The 17,103-nt window shown below is 37.7% G+C and overlaps 1 long non-coding RNA gene across 1 annotated transcript; it reads right to left on the bottom strand.

Annotated features, from left to right (window-relative positions):
* Positions 1-1,465: 1,465 nt before the first annotated feature.
* LOC144578866 (uncharacterized) lies at positions 1,466-13,442 on the bottom strand. Its single transcript, XR_013525317.1, has 3 exons — positions 13,101-13,442; positions 9,274-9,426; positions 1,466-4,200 (listed from the first exon to the last, which is right to left on the bottom strand). It is a non-coding gene; the product is annotated as an uncharacterized LOC144578866 (long non-coding RNA).
* Positions 13,443-17,103: the final 3,661 nt, after the last annotated feature.

Here is a 17,103-nt window from a genome sequence, read left to right as displayed (position 1 = left end):
TTATATGTTCATTTTGATGCCCTGGCATAACTCACTCACAGAATGCCATCATGTTCACATTCCATGAACAACAGTGTACTTTTAAAAGTCTGCAAATTTATTAGCCTTTCAATTTTGTGTGCTGGCCTGGAAGCCAAACCTTGTTCTTTTCAGGTTGCTCAGAGAGCTATTGATAAGCTTTGTGAAATAAATACTATCATTACCATCTTAATGGCTTCTTTTAGAGTCAATGAGCATAACCTCACAGATTGTGAAGAAATTCTAACATTCAGAACATCTTGACAGGCCTTAAAACCCACATGCTTACTATGCTGATGAGTAATCGCAATACTTTTAAAGCCACATTTCAAAATGTAACTGTGATTTATAATTCAGATACTAGGTATCTTAGTTCACTGTCTACTGTTTAACAGAATATCACAGACTAGGTTATTTATAAAGAAAATAAGTTTATTTGGCTCATGGTTCTGGGGGCTGGGAAGTCCAAGAGAATGGTGTTGGCATCTAACAAGGGCCTTCATGCTATGTCACATCATGGTGGAAGGGCAAGCAAGTACATGAGACAGAGAGAAGAAATTGGGCTGGATACATCCTTTTTATCAGGAACCCACTGCCTCAATAATGGCATTTATCTATTTATGAGAGCAGAGCCCTCATAACCTAATCCCCCCTTAAAGGCCTCACCTCTTAATATTCTTATAATGGCAATTAAATTTCAACATCATTTTTGGAGGAGACATTCCAACCATGGTACTAGGTATCTTATTCTGGATACAGATTTTCATAATATATCTCACCCTTTCCATATTTTTATATGTCATCTATATCTAGCTTTATATCTATTCATCTCTATATAAAGTGAATTTAAGTCATTTATATTCATAGTCCATACTTTATGACAATCCTAGAAATGGCTGGATACATGCTGGATAACCAAATGTGGAAAATAAAATGTGATCACTACAGTATAACTGTTAACACTTCAACTTTTCAAGGTATACTAATCCTATATTGGATAAAAATGCTTTAGACTAAAAAGCACCCTATAACCAGAATTCCATATTTCCTAAAGTTTTATGAAAGAGTGTATTTCCAAAAGTATTAGCTCTCCATTACACACTTATTACTGAATATACTAAAGTCATTGTACCTTGCTTTCTATTTGATACTCTGTTACCGCATAAATCAAATTGATTTGGTGTGGCCTAGTGGTAGCACACAATAATGTACCAGAAAAAAGTGTTTCAGGAGAGGCAAAAAGAAACATAAAGAGGTGACAGTTTTTCTTTGAATCCATATGCAGTAATAAATATATCAATGCTACCTATGGACTTCACAGAAATTTTTAAAAGGCTCCTTATAAAATTCATGTCTAAATCCTCTAAACATATTTCATTAGTGAACAGCTGTTTATGGTTAACCAAAATAAGTCCTTACTGTATTTTAATACATTGGTTTCCCCAAATCAGAACATTGCAGGCCTCATTTAGGTTTTTTAAAAAAATCAATCACACAAATACTGGATAGGAGACATGACCTATGGGCAGTGCCTGTGAAACGGAAGAACTGGTCACAGACTCTGCAAAGGTGAGCCCACAATCTGAGTGCCACAAAAACCAACAATGTGGATGAAAAATGCAGAGTCTGACCATAAAACAATAGTCCTACTGGCTGCAGACCGGTACCAAGCACATTGGAAAGATAGGGCTGAGTTCCAGGCACATGCTAGAGCCATACACAGGAGGCCAACTAAAATAAGTAGGAGAATGAAGTGAATAAACTGAATGCATTTTAGCATTAAGGAGAGAAAATCAAGGAGATTTGAGAGCAATATTTGAGTATTTGAAGTGCGGATGTAGCAGGTTCTGTCCCCATAGCTCACCACCATCCAGCCTTTCCATCCTACCCACTTTCTCCATGCTAACCAGATTTGTTTAGGTGGCCCCAGAGACCCCTGGATCTCAGTAAGAAGAAACCCTACCCAAGTTGCCAGGCATAGAATCACGATGGGTCTAAACCAAGCATAGTAATCTTCCTCGTTACCTGCGACTGATAAGGATGACCATATCACCCAATTCTGGCTACAGAAGTCAATTGAATCATGCCCTTGGAAACATTTTTGCTTACCTTCTAAGAAGGAAAGTTGGCTGACGTGCCCTTTTTTTGTAAGTTCTTTCTCTTTCTTGCCGCCTAAGGATACAGCAGTCAACTCATGACTAAGAGGTGCCAAACATAAGCACCAAAGCCATCACACTAAGAATGTCAATGCGGAAAGACAGAATGCACCTATATCTTTGAGAGCTGTAGCAGCGGAACGGTCTGTCTGCAGTTACTTGGCTTTATGAGGAAAAACGAGCTTCCACTTCTTTAACCACTGTAGTAAGATATTCTGTTCATTGTAGCCAAACGCACTAAAAGATACTGTCATCATGGGAAACAAAACAAAACCAAACTTTTGGTCCTCAGAGGTTCTAGAAAGCAAAACTGAAATCACAGAGAGGGAGTTACAAGGAGAAAGATTATGGGTCAATATCAGAAATCATTTCCTACCAAATAGAATTGCTAGAAAAAGAGATTGCCTTGGAGTCAATGATTACCCATCACAAGCACATTCAAGAAGGTGGCTGCCGGTCTGAAGAATTTATGCAGGAGTCAAGAGGTTCCAAAGTCCCTTTCAACTCTAGTTACTACACCCTACCTTTACATTTGGAAAAGCACTACTAATATTTGCTAGTCATATATGAGAAAACTGGCTTTAAAAGAGTGGCAGATGACCAATTGTTCTTCTAGACTGCTCAGGATTAAAAAGTATGTCTTCCTGACATCTCAATATTTGGAAATATGCAGAGGTTGTTTCAAGTTTCTTTTACCTTGGCATTTGTGTTGAACTAATCAGTGTCCCATAATTTGTTGCTACAGATTAGATTTGAATTAAAGATGGACTGTTTGATTTAAGACTACACTGGTCAAATTTCCATTTTGAGAACAATGTTTTGCCCTGAATGAGCCACCTCAGTTCTGATTGCTGAATGCCAGAAAAGCTCATCTTCTGTTGTGGCATATTCTCAAAGCCCCAGATATACTTACATTATGTGCTCCAAAGGGTTTATCAATATTTTTTTTGATGCTCAAAGATACCCCATGAGCTGCTACCTCCATATATTATGACCCGTGTTCTACGTGTGATCAACCGGGTAGAGACAACATCTTAATGGCCACATTCTGGCTGCTTTCTGGAAATTCACTAAAGATGAACTAAACGTTACATTTGACTGCCAGGATGTGACACTGAATAAATTACTCATGAATTTGTCATTTTAATTGCACTTTAGCTCCACACTCAGATCGCGCAATGTTTATTGAACACCAGTAAACATTCATGAAGTGTGAATGGTAGTTCTTTGTAGAGACTCACTAAAAGTTGTAGAGAGCATAAAATGCAAAGCATACCAGGATAAGCAAGATGACAGAGTGACAGCAATGATGTCTTTTATTCGTTTGCAACACTTTTCAGTTCATACGTCAGGATAGACAGCACTGTTCCAATTTTAGAGATGAGGAAGCTGAGGCTCAGAAACATACAGATTAACTACAAGGTGGCAGAATGAAATAGTGCCTTTGTAGAGATAGGAACAGATCTACAATCCCTTATCTGAAACCCTAGGGAGCACTCGCATCTACAGTCTTCAGCTTCTAGGGAGACAATGTGCTGCATGTATTGGTTATTAACACCCACATCAGAGCCCAGGCATCCCTTTGTCATTAATATATTTATGCAGCAAATTTATATAAATATTCACACTTCATGAGATAAATAAAGATTACAAAGAGCTTTGAGGTCAGGTAAGTGACGTAAATGCTTTCCACTTTCAGAGCTTTTTGGATTTCAGAAGTACAGAGAAGGAACCACGGGCCTGTTCAAGCAGTGGAGAACTAGTCTATTTGGACTGGAGAGCTGAATCGAGGAAGCTGTCACAAAGAAAGTGATGTCTTAGCTAGATCTTGAAAAACCAGTAGAATTTCAAAAACCAGAGAAGTAGTGTACATCTTCTATAAAGGAAATTAAATAGCTTAATTCCTTTGTGAGACAAAGTGTTGCTCCATTTCCCAGGCTGGTCTTGAACTCCTGGCCTCAAGTGATCCTTCTGCTTCAGCCTCCCAGTGTGCTGGGATTATATGCATGAGCCACTGTGCCTGGCCCTAAAGATAATTAAAGAAAAACAAAACAGGAGACATGGTGCAGGGAAGGAAGGCATTTCAGGTCATTGCAAATGGACTCCACATGATGCTTGTCGCATCCCAAAGGACCCAGCAGTCCATTAGGGTGACCAACCATCCTGGTCTGCCCAGGACTCTCTTGGTTTTAGCATTTAAAGACCCCAATCCCAGGTAACCTGGGAGAGTCGATTACCTAATGTCCCATGGCCATTTTCTTTATTGATGAATGTCTCATTCAGCAGATTTGCAGTTTGGGTTTGTGCTGCCAATGAGAGCCTTCAGCTGTGCCCAGCATTTCCCAGGTGCGGGCCTCATATGAGCTGGACTGAACCAAAGGCCATGGAGCCACTACAAAGAGTCTACAGCCCAGGCACTGGGACTTATCTTGGTTGTGCACCTCTGGAGCCAGACACAGCCCACAAATGAGCATTGCAGGGATTTCAGATTGGAAAGTGGAAAGAGAGCATTTTACCACACTTTTTTTTCCATACAAATAAATTATTCTTGGTAAAGAGACTCTGAGTTTGAACAACACCTTTATGGATTATCTAGAGGTCGTTTCATTGATGGCTGTCATTCAAAAGTGTCAAGGAAGGTCAACAATTTCATCCCAACAAATGAAAATTTCAGCTGAGAAACAGTGTTTGAGAATATCCAGATACTTAGTGTCTTGCAGTCTCAACCTCTATGTTGATCATTTGGAATTATGCTTAGGGTATGAGGCAATGTTCACAGAGCATGTCGCACACAAAAATGTAAAGCTGGATCTAATAGAGAGAAATGATAAAAGCCAAATGCAGACAGCATTTTCTCCAGAAGAAGCAACATGCCATAACAACTTGGCTAACACCTATTTTTAGCCATGAGGATTATATTAATTATCACCAAGTGGCGTTGTCCTTTGTTGACAGGACATTGCATAGTGTTTTTCCTGTCTCTGGTTTCCAAAGAATGGAACAAACTGTCACTACATGTTACACAAACCTGCCTGAAGCCAGGATCCAAGCAGCCTCACTGGTTTAAGTCTGGACAGGACAGAGCCCAGCTGGATACCTCCCTAATCTTAACGCCCTCACGGAAGGTGTTGATAGGAGCTGTTTTAATTCCAGTGCTCACGAAGCTGCACATAGTCTTTACGTGACACAACCATTATTTACAAACGAGGGTGTGTCCACATTGAGACGTTTTTGTAGTTTTCAGAAATAATCATAACCATAACCTTGGGCAACATAAATAAAGAAACACTGAAAGAAGATACAATATACAATAACCAAGCAGGCTTTACAAAATCTGATGTATTTGGCATCATTTTGTTTTCAAGAAGAGAATAAGAATCATGGAGTCAATTGAACAAGGCGGGGAGGAAATTAGGAAATAAAGACCTAACATATTACAAAAATAACCAAGATATTCATAATAGCTGGAAAAGGAAATAAAATAAAATTGACACCTAAATATAATCCAAATTCAAGAAAAGAAATCTCTCCTCCCAACTCCTGCCACACACACAGACACACACTGGTAAAATAGTAAATGTCAAATGGTAACTTGCTATCTTGTCCATTCATTTATATGTTTATTAATGTTCATTTAACAAATATTTATTCAGAACCTAATAGGTATCAGACATTAGGGCAGACTGTTAAAAATACATGATTCTTGCCCTTAAAAAGTTGTTGTTACAATCCTTCTCATTGAGAAAGAACTTTATAGTTGACAAGATTCTTTCACATTTGTTGGTGTCTTTCTGAGACATTGTGTCTAACTATGGTTGAGTATATTCTGCAACACAATCTGAGATTTCCTTCTATTAAATGAATAATTTACTTACTGATATTTCAGTGTATTTCTACCATCTGGGATTTTTGTTGCTACATTGCTTGTTTCTTTTTCTACATGTTCTTATCCTCCATGGGATCAAGCTTTCTTTAATCTAATTTGTTTCCTTCTCTTGGCTTGAAGTTATACATTGTATTTCTATTATTTTAGTATGTTACCACTTAAATGTTTAACATGAGCAAATAATAAAGTCAAAAGTTACCAATGGCTCTCCTCCTACTGAACAAGAACAAGGTGAGGGCCATTCATACGTTCTTGCTTCCCTATTATTAGATAGTGTTCTAATTCCACTTCATTTTCACCCTTTCCCCTTACTCAATATTACCGTTATCCTTTTTGTTTTCTTTCCATATCAATGCTTATTTGTTTTACTTAGATGTTTAGCAATTTCTTTGTTCTCCACTGGTTTCAATTTCCTTCTTACTGAAAGGCATACCCTGAAAACCAATTCTTAGATTAACATTTCCCTGTTTTTAAATCTCAACCTTTATAAAAACTTACGTACTTCTAAGCACAATGTTTTTTGACTGGTGTATTTGTAGAAAAAGTTCATGTACATCCCACATTTCATCAATATTTTAAACAAAACAAGATGCAAGAAGAGTCTCAAGGTTTTTGTTTTATTATCATTTCAAATTCAATTGGTAGGATGTCAGAACCATGGGAAGGCATGTTGAAAAGCCCACTGAGAGTCAGCAAGGTATATGTCTCATATGCTGGTGATGCTAAAGAGAAGCATCATAACATCACTCCAAACAAACGTTTAATAGCCATGTTCACTGTGTTCTGCTCAGGAAGTGATGCATTAAGTATTTATTTATTTAAACATTTGATAGCTGTTACTTATTATGTTAATATTTTACTGTATCGATTTGCATTTTAGGAAAGTGGTTAGTGATTTGAAGTCAGCATGTAATGAATTAGAATTTTTCACATTTAAAATAATAAAAAATAGATTTGGTGATATTTTCATTTAGAATGTCTGATTTTAGGGAGGAATTACTTGAGTTAAATGGATAAGACATGTATATTCTAAGTAGCTCTTTCATAGATTTCAATTTATTATTAACACTTACTTCATTCTATTTTTACTCCTAAATAACGTAGCTGGGTGCTCACTGTAGGTAAATTATTTTTTGTTTTCCACATTTTAATGATATCTCATCATCTTTTGGTATTGTTTTTGAAGACTGTAGTCTCACTCTAATCATCATTCCTTTGTCAATAATCTGTCTTTATTCTCTGTATTCTTCTAATAGTTAAGTTCTGAATATTTGCAAACTATCTGACAAAAAATTAATAACCAGTATACATAAGGAACTCAAGCAACTCAATAGCAACAAAACAAAACAAATAATTCAATTTTAAAATAGACAAAAGACCTGAATAAAAATTTCTCAAAAGAAGACATACAAATGGCCAACAGATACATGAAAAAAGTGCTCAACATCACTAATTATCAAGGAAATGCAAATCAAAACCACAACGAGATATCATCTCACGGCAGTTAAAAACTAACAAATGCTGGCAAGGATGTGGAGAAAGGGGAACACTTGTACACCACTGGTAGAAATGTAAAGTAGTAAAGCCATTATGAAAAATCGTATGGTGTTTCCTCAAAAAACTAAAAATAGAATTACCATATGATCCAGCAATCCCACTACTAGGTATATATCTAAAAGAAAAGAAATCAGTACATCTAAGAGATATCTGAAATATCAGCATACATAATACATATACATATATTCATATATATATAGGAATTCTTAGGAATTGTGCCTGGCTTATCTAACTGAACATACTAACCTCTAGTTGTAACCTCTTAGGAATTTGTGCCTGGCTTATCTATATATATATCAATATATGCATATATATATATATATCATATTTTCTTTATCCATTCATCACCTTGACTGTTGTTAATAGTGCTGCAATAAATGTGATAGTTCAGATATCTCTTAGATATATATGAATATATATAGGAATATTATGAAAATATGATATATATACATATATTCATAATATTCATATATATATAGGAATTCCCATATATATAGGAATAATACTCCTATATATATATATGTATATTGCTCAGTCATAGAAAATGAAATTCTGTCATTTGCAGCAACATATATGAGGTTACAACTGGAGGTTAGTATGTTCAGTGAGATAAGCCAGGCACAAAAAGACAAATATTACATGTTCTCACATATGTGTGGGAACTAAAAAAGTGGATCTCTTGGAGGCAGAGAGTAGAATGATGGGGTAGGTGTGGTGGCTCATGCCTATAATCCCAACACTTTGAGGGCCAAGGTGAGCAGATGGCTTGAACCCAGGAGTTCAAACCAGCCTGACCAACATGGCAAAAAAAAAAATGGTTTCTACAAAAAAAATTTAAAAATTAGCCAAGCATGGTGGCATGTATCTGTAATCCCAGCTACTTAGGAAGCTGAGGTGAGAGGATCATTTGAACCTGGGGTGTTGAGGATACAGTGAACCATGATTGCACCACTGCACTCCAACCTGTGTGACAGAGTGAGACTTTGTCTCAAAAAAAAAAAAAGAAGAGAATAGAATAAGGGTTACCAGAGGAAAGTGGGAGGATGAAGAGGAATTGGTTAATGCATGCAAAAATACAGCTCAATAGAAGCAATACGTTACAGTATTCAATGATGCACTTGAGAAATTATAGTGAATAATACCTCATCACGTATTTATAAATTGATAGAAGGATTGTAATGTTTCCAACGCAAGGAGAAGATAAACATTTGAGGTGATTGATATCCCAATCACCCTGATTTGATCACTGCATATTATATACATATATCAAAATATCACATATACCCCCAAAATATGTACAACTATGATATATCAATAAAAATGTATGTAAATAAAAATACATAAACTATAGCTCTGCATGTTCTGCAGTTTTCATTCTGATGTGGCTAGGTGTGGATCTGTACTTACAGTAAGCCACTGAATAATGTGGGGGCTAGAGCACTAGCTCCCCAACCCCATGCAGTTGAAAATCTACATATGACTTTTGACTCCCCAAAAGCTTAACTACTGATAGCCTGCTGCTGACCAGAAGCTTCACCAATAACATATACAGCTGAATATATATTTTGCATATGTATTACATACTGTATTCTTATAATAAAGTAAGATAGAGAAAAAAGTTATTAAAAAATCATAAGGAAGAGAAAATATACTTACTATTCATTAAGTGGAAGTGGATCTCATTAAAGTCTTCATCCTTATCATTTTCATGTTGAGTAGCAGAGAAGGAGGAAGAGGAGGGGTTGGTCTTGCTGTCTTGGGATGGCAGAGGCGGAAGAGGTGGAGGAGGTGGAAGTGGAGGTAGGCTCACTTGGTATAAGTTTTGTTAAGAGAAATCTGCATGTAAGTGGACTCACACAGTTCAAACTCATGTTATTTAAGGATCAACTGTATATTCTGCTTGAAATGCTTTCATTCACTTGATATATACTTATTGTGCCCCTACTACTTGCTAGATCCAGGCACTAGGGACCAGCAGAGTGCAAATCAGACAAAGTCCCTGTGTTCATGCAGCTTACATTCTGGTGGGAGGAAATGGAAATTAATGAACAGTCTCATGCAAGTATATTATGTCTGATAAGTGATAAGAGCTATGGAAAAAAATTAACTAGGGTATGGGGGCAATGGATGCTGGGAAAGTACTATGTATAAGGTAGTCAGGAAGCCTTTTTTGATAAGCTGATATTTGAGCAGATAACTGAAGAAAATGAAGACACCAACTATCTAAGTATCTGGGGAAAGAGCACTGCAGCCGAGGATACAGCACAAGCCAGAGCCTGGAGGTCAAAGCACGCCTGGTGTGGTCAAGGAATAGCACAGAGCCAATGTGTGTGGACAAGAGAAGTGAGAGGGAAAGTGGATCAGGTCAGACAAGTGGAGGGGTGAGTAATGCACGCGGATCTTCCAGTCCATCACAGGGACTTTGGAAAGGCTCTGGGAAGCCTCTGAACAGTCTTAAAGAATAGAGTATGGCATTTGTCTAAAAGACTCACTGTGGCTGCTATGTTTAGAACAGTTATTTTATTGTGTAGGGATGCAAGTATGAGAGCAGAATGACCAGCTGTAAACCATCGCAGTGGTCCAGAGGAAAGATGATGGAGACTCGGACCATGGAAGTAGTGATGGAGGTGTTGAGTCATGGTCAAATTCTGGGTATCTTTTCAGGATAGAACTGGTGACATTTGCTGAATTGAATGTGGAGTATGAGATAGATAAGACACAAGCATCACATTAAATCCTTTGAACCAAATAACTGAAATAATTAAAAAAAAACATTTTTATGACATGGGCAATTTTTAAGAACAGTTTAGGGGTAGGGAGAGATGCAATGTCAGGAGTTTTCCTTTGAAGACAGTGAGTTTGAGATGCCTATCAGATGTCAAAGTGGAGCTGTGAGATAGGAGGCTGGATATGGGAATCTGAATTTCAGAGAAGAGGTCCAAGCTGGAGAGAGCAATGTGGGTGTTAGCACTGTGACTCACGGCCACAGGACTGGGAAGAGATTGCTTTAGAGAGTATGGAAGGAGACTACGTCCTCAAAGGTGAAAAGGAACCAAGAAGGAAACTGGGAAGGAACAACCAGAGCAGTAGGAGGAGAACACAGAGAAAGTGGTCCCGAGAAGCCAAGGGAAGAAAACATTTTCACGAGGAGAAAGCAAGCAACACTGTCCAATGCTGCCGGTTGCACATCATGAAGATGGAGAATGGGCCACTGGATTTGGCCATTTGAGCATCATCAGTAACCCCAATAAACTGTCCTGGGATAAAATCCTGATTCAAGGGGTTTTGAGAAAGAATAAGAGAAGAGAAAGTACAGATGGGGGCTTTAGGCAACTCTCTGAATGAGTGTTGCTGTGAAAAGGAGCGGAGGAATGGAATAGTATCTGGAGTAGGGTAACAGACAAGGGACATTTGTTTTATTTTACTATGACAAGTTGTTGCAATATTTTTTCTTGCTGATGGTAATAACTTAATTGAGAGAAAAAAACTGATTGAGAGAAAGAGAAAGAGAGACTGCAATTGCTGGAGGTGCTCCTTTATTCTGAGGACTCAAATTTTTCTTTATTTCTGGAAAATCATCAGCTGCTAGTCCTCCATTATTACATTTTCCCAATTCTCTAAATGTCTTCACTTCAGAGCTCTTAATTGGATTTGTATTAGATCGCCTTAGTCTATCATACATATCACGAAATCTCCCCTCAAATTTCCATTTCCTTTTCTCTCTGTACTATATTCTGGGTGATTTCTTTAGCTCTACCTTTTGGTTCAATAATTCTGCCTTCAACTGTGACAGGTTTGTTCTTTGACCCATCTACTGAACTCTAAATGGCAATATCTTTCCTTTTCACAATCTCTATTTTGTTCTTTTTCAAATCTGTTTATTCTTTTCTTAGAAGGTCATTTGCCTATCATTTCTACAATTTATTTCTACTCATGTTCAGCATTTCTATTTTGTGTCTCTTTCAGATCATTCTGTTTTCTCACAGTCTTGGTTACCGTGTTCCATCTATTGCAGCTGCTGATACTGCACCATGGTGGGCTTGTCCCTCACGTAATTTGTAATTTATTTTAGCTCATCTTCAGCAAGAGGTGTTTTTTAGTAGGAGTTGTGGAAGGGTCTCTTCAGATAAACTTTTATCTTTGCTTCTATTAAACCCAGAGCTTTTGGTCTGACCCAAAGATATTTGTATAGTTTCTTTTCAAAGACTGGTAGTCCTTTGAGTGTCTTAAATTGAGAGGCTGAGTCCCAGCCCTCAAGCCATGCCTCCTTGTCATAATTAAGCATTTAACTCCCAGCCCGCAGCTCCTAAGACCTAAGCCCACAGCACACTTCAGCAACAACTGTAGCTCTCCCTTCTAAGCTTCAGCTTTCTTTTGTTTGTGAAACCCACAACTTTCCCTTGCTTGCTTCAGTACACACTTTAAAATGTTTTCTTGACACTCTTTACATTTAACATTTTTATGTATTTGCAATAGGGAAAATCACCACTAAGGCCAGTCTGTCAAATATGGTAAACTCCAAAGTTCAGCATGATATACTCATCCCAGAACACTTTGACTGAACTCAAAATTAAAGCTGGCCTCAAAACCCTTCTCAACCTAAGAATCAATTACCAATGTGTCAGAGTTGGCATGGAAAATGAAAACGTTTCTCATCCCTGTGATGCTACAGCAAAAACAAATACGATTTTGTCTTTGGGCAACTAAGGAAGATTCATTAGCAGATCTCCATCAATTCAGAGAGAATTCCTGATGCCCGACCTGTGGCTATGTTTCCTAAAACTAGAGGAATCTCTAAAAGAGGATGAAAATAGCAGTGGAGTGACATGCCCTGACTGCAGATGGTTGCCCCATCAGCCAAGCTGCTTGTCTCCTCCCATGAGCTTACACTTTGTGGAAATGCAAACCTAATCCTATCTTCAGAGTTTCAATAAGGAAGATGTTTGAGTTTTGCCTCACAAGAAGTCTGCAGTTTTTAAACATTGGAGCATAAGTGATTGATGTTTTTGTGGGTTTTGTCAGTTTTTAATTCTTTTTCTGTCTAATCAGAATACTTTTCCTCTCTACTCCTCAATACATTGAATTTTGAATAGATAGTGGTTTACGGACTGAAATTTTTTATTTTAGGTTAAGAGATTATAATGCAGAAACATTTTAATATGTGCCTAATATATTTTTACCATTCCTAGTAAAATAGAGTTCTCACAATCATTCCATGAATGCACTCCAGTCTGGGTAACAAGAGCAAAACTCCGTCTCAAAAAAAAAAAAAAAAAAAAAAGTTGATTTTAAAAAATCTGGAACAGAAATTCTACCTTGCAACATAGATAATCTCATTCTATTACTTTTAGTATATTTCCAACTCTACTCACAACTTGGGTTTTACTGAAAGTGAAAATATCATTATGAGGTAAATTACATTGAATTGGGCAATAACTGACATACAAAATAGAAACATTATTTAACGTTTTAAATGTGATTACCTCAAACTCCTTCTGTTCATGGATTGTTCAGGTTCCTTCATCTTGTAGCTGCATCTACCACTCCCAGTCTTTCTTGGGGCACGGACTTAACCAAAGTACCTGAAAATTCTGAAAGCAATACAAAAACCCAGAGGATGAGAGGCACAGAGCTCATCTTCCCTCCTGCCATCCAGAACCCAAACAAGAAAAAAGTGAAACCACTGTCCAGACACAGAATAAAATACAAAGCTTCTCCATACCACTCACACAACTTCACTCTCTATATACACATGCGTGTGTATACCAAAGGTAATACTATTTACAATATATCTAATAATATATAATGTTCTATATATGCCTACATTATACTCTGTATGGTCACACACACACACACACACACACACACACACACACACAAATTTTATGTCATTTGACCAACATTTAGTCCTTAGGAACATGTATCTTATTTTAACAAATAAATCAGTTATGAATTATTATTTAAATCAAGAAAATTAACTTTATCCATGATATTTCAAGGAAGCACTAATTTCATGTACAGAAAATTGTTCATTTCATAGAAAAACACTAAAAGGCCATTTAGGAAGGTGATTGAGCTCACAGGCTTTGGTTTCAGTCACTCTGTCTAAATCTGACTTTACCACTCACAAGCTGTATAACCTTAAATAAATATTAATCTCCCTGGGTTTTCCTGTAAAATGGAGCAAATAATAATACCTCTCAGAATTGCAACAAATAAGATGCTCTATGTAAAGCAATCAGCCATAGATCTGGAAGAGAGAAACTAGGAAAGTTAGTCACCATCCTTATGACTTGAGGAGAGACACACTCTTTAACTCAATCGTTTATTTTCCCCCAGGCACAAATATAATGCTTTTAAAGTAGTACTACTGCTTTTAAAGCAAAATCACTTACTAATTAAGAATAGCATTACTTGTGTACATTCAAAGTAAATGTCTCCTTTAACCCTTGTTTTTGGTTTTGCTTTTCTCTGTTTTTTTTTTTTTTTTTTTTTTTTTTTTTTTCCTACAGTATTTCTCTGTGTTGCCCAAGCTGGAGTGCAGTGGTGAGACCTTGGTTCTGCCTCCCAGGCTCAAGCAATCCTCTCACCTCAACTTCCTGAGTAGCTGGGACTACAGGTATGTGCCACCACACAAAGCTATTTTTTTTTTGTATTTTTTGGTAGAGATGGTGTTTCTAGCAGAAAGAAAGAAAGAAAAAGGAAGGAAGGAAGGTACGTATTGCCATGTTGTCCAGCCAGGTCTTGAACTTCTGGGCTCGAGGGATCCACCCACCTTGACCTCCAAAGTGCTGGGATTACAGGCAAGAACCACCATGCCTGGCCTAACCTTTGTATTTTAAAGGAATGTCTTTGGACCACATATTTAAAATGCTTGTTATCATGAGGTATTGGAGGTGGGTAATAATTTCTGCTCCAAAGAAACAGAAGTGTCATTCGAATATCAGTATTCCAGTTACTTAAAAAAAATAAAATTTGTGACTAGAATGTGAATATATCTGTGCTTTCATTTGGGCCACCTCTATTTTATAGTTTTGGTTTTGTTCATTTTTTTCTTTTCTATTTTACAGAAATGAAATTTAAAAAACTATCCATTCTGCACAATTGCTTACATTTTGTCTCATCAATACTTTATGGAAATCCCTTCAGTGCAACTGGTATAACCTCACTTCATTCTCACTAATCGATACATAATATTCTATTACTGGACAACCACTTTGTCACCAGGCTTCTATTATTTTGCTCTGGGATTTTGTTTTTCTGTTTGCTACTATGAATAATTTCTCAATATGTTTTCCAACTATCCAATCTCTGGAAATAAAAATTTTTAAAAAGGAGACTTCTTGGTCAAAGAGTATATAAATGTTAAATTTTAATAAAGGCTACCAGCTAGTCTTCCAAAAGAATTTTAAATTATACACATTTCTATCAATAAGAAAATGCTGAAAATAATTGGAAAGGCTCTGGAAGGAGCACCAAATGTGATCACTGTCATGGGAGTGGGGGGTGGGAGGGGAGAAAATTAAAAATTTAAAAAAGAATAGTTAAGCCTGTTATGGTTATTCAACTAACAAAACACAAATTATAGTACAGGTTGTAAATCTAAAGTCTACACAAATACATGCGGTTCCCAGAGAAGGCAACAGCAGCTTCCCCATGTGCAGTGCAGTGGGCTCTTGCACATCTGCTGGCTTGGTGGAGGTGAGCATTGTGACCCAGGAGGCCTCCCTCACACTGATGGGGAGCCTGGATGCTACACAGCCCAAGCATGGAAAGTCTGTGCCCTGTTGCTGCTTGGAGTAGAGCTACGTGCTGATCAGAAATATTTATTTTTGATCTGATGTGAGCAAGAGATTATCTCAGAAGCTACTGATACTTAGGTATTTGCAAAAAGGAAGGGAGGAAAGAAGGAAGGAACTCAAAGGAAGGGAAAGAATAGAGATGTGGAATGACAGCAAATTTGGTTTCAAAGTACAATAAAAGTCAACTTTGAATAATTGGTTTTCTACAGCTATTCAACATCAGTGGTGTTTATATAAGAGTAGCTTCCTCCACAGTCTTTAGCAACTCATGAATCACCCACCTTATCCTCACTTAGAGACAGCTATGGGGACAAACGAAATGAACATGCCACGGGAGTGAACGGACCTGAACTCCCCTCCTGACTTGTTCAAGGACTCCCACAGGCCAAGTACTCACGGTTCAACCTTTATCCTCGCCATGAGAGCTTCTGGGAGCCAGCAGAATATCATTTCCAGGTGTGAGGGCGCTACTCACTATCTTTGCTTCCCCCCAATATTCAGATATTACCAAGATCCCCATCATTCTCAGACACATTTCACATGAACTGTCCTGATAAACCTGAACAGAACGTGCGTGCATGTTGTTGAATGTTGTGCATGTTGGAGATGCGTGAACCAGGTGGCGGGAAAGCCTGGGTTCCAGGCCCAGCTCTCTAAATAAACAACTCTGAAGCCTGAACAGAGCTCCTCAAACTCCCCATGACTAACTCTCATCTATAAAATAAACATTAAGGATATTATGGGCTACCTACCTCACAGGGTTGTTGTGAAGGGCAAAGTGAGATCACAGTCTTAAAGTGAGATGCAAGGTATTGTATTTATTTCTAGAACTGGCAGAAATACAAAACTTACTGACTTCCCAGAATTGAGGAAGTTGCCTGAATACTGTTTCATATGACTTTTATCCCAAGGATTTAGAAGATCCCTCAAACTGTTTCTTGCTTTGCCTAAATGAGCCTGCTGATGGTCCATCTCTTCAGCTAATGAGGCATTGACATAAATCTAGGGCCACAACTGCAAGCTGTTATAAATTCCTATTCTCACCTTTACTACAAATTCACCAAGACATTGGATCAGAATACTCAATAGTTACCATGTGAATGAGTCTTCTGCAAACCATTTCCTATTCTTATTGACTGTCCAGGAAACTTCATGCACTTATCAGAGGACGTTTCAACATTGGAATGACATATCCCTTTCCCTGGATCATCTTGTAGCAGCTTAATGTCATTTTTCTCTATAGTGTTTTTTTGGCCTCTACTCTAACACAATGTCCCCAAATCCTAAAAACATCACTGAGAGGCCAGATTTGGAAGGATGCTTATAAGGGAATGCAGGAAGTTCAAATTTGGCCTGCCATTAAGTGTATTTAGAGGAACACCGGTTCATGGTCACATTCTGTACATCTGCTTGATGAATTAACTTGCATTTGGGAGTCCAAAATTTCATCTGTAGCTGCTTCCTGTTTCCATTTTTCAAGGAACCACTCAGATCTCTCCACAACTGCATGATCAGCTTGAGGTGGGTAAAGCTGGCCAGTAAGTCTCTCCATTTTGTGAAGATTGGAAGATGGCACTTCTTCACCCTAAGCTTCTGCAAGATTCTGACTGATGGACAGGAAAGCAGATGAGTCCCAAGTGTGGCAAAGCTCCCCTTAGAGTTTTATGTCCTGGGTAGGATGATT

The sequence above is a fragment of the Callithrix jacchus genome, chromosome 13, assembly GCF_049354715.1.
Source record: "Callithrix jacchus isolate 240 chromosome 13, calJac240_pri, whole genome shotgun sequence".
Classification (NCBI taxonomy): Eukaryota; Metazoa; Chordata; class Mammalia; order Primates; family Cebidae; genus Callithrix; species Callithrix jacchus.
Note: the sequence above shows the minus strand (reverse complement) of the source record. Positions and strands in the feature narration are given on the sequence as shown.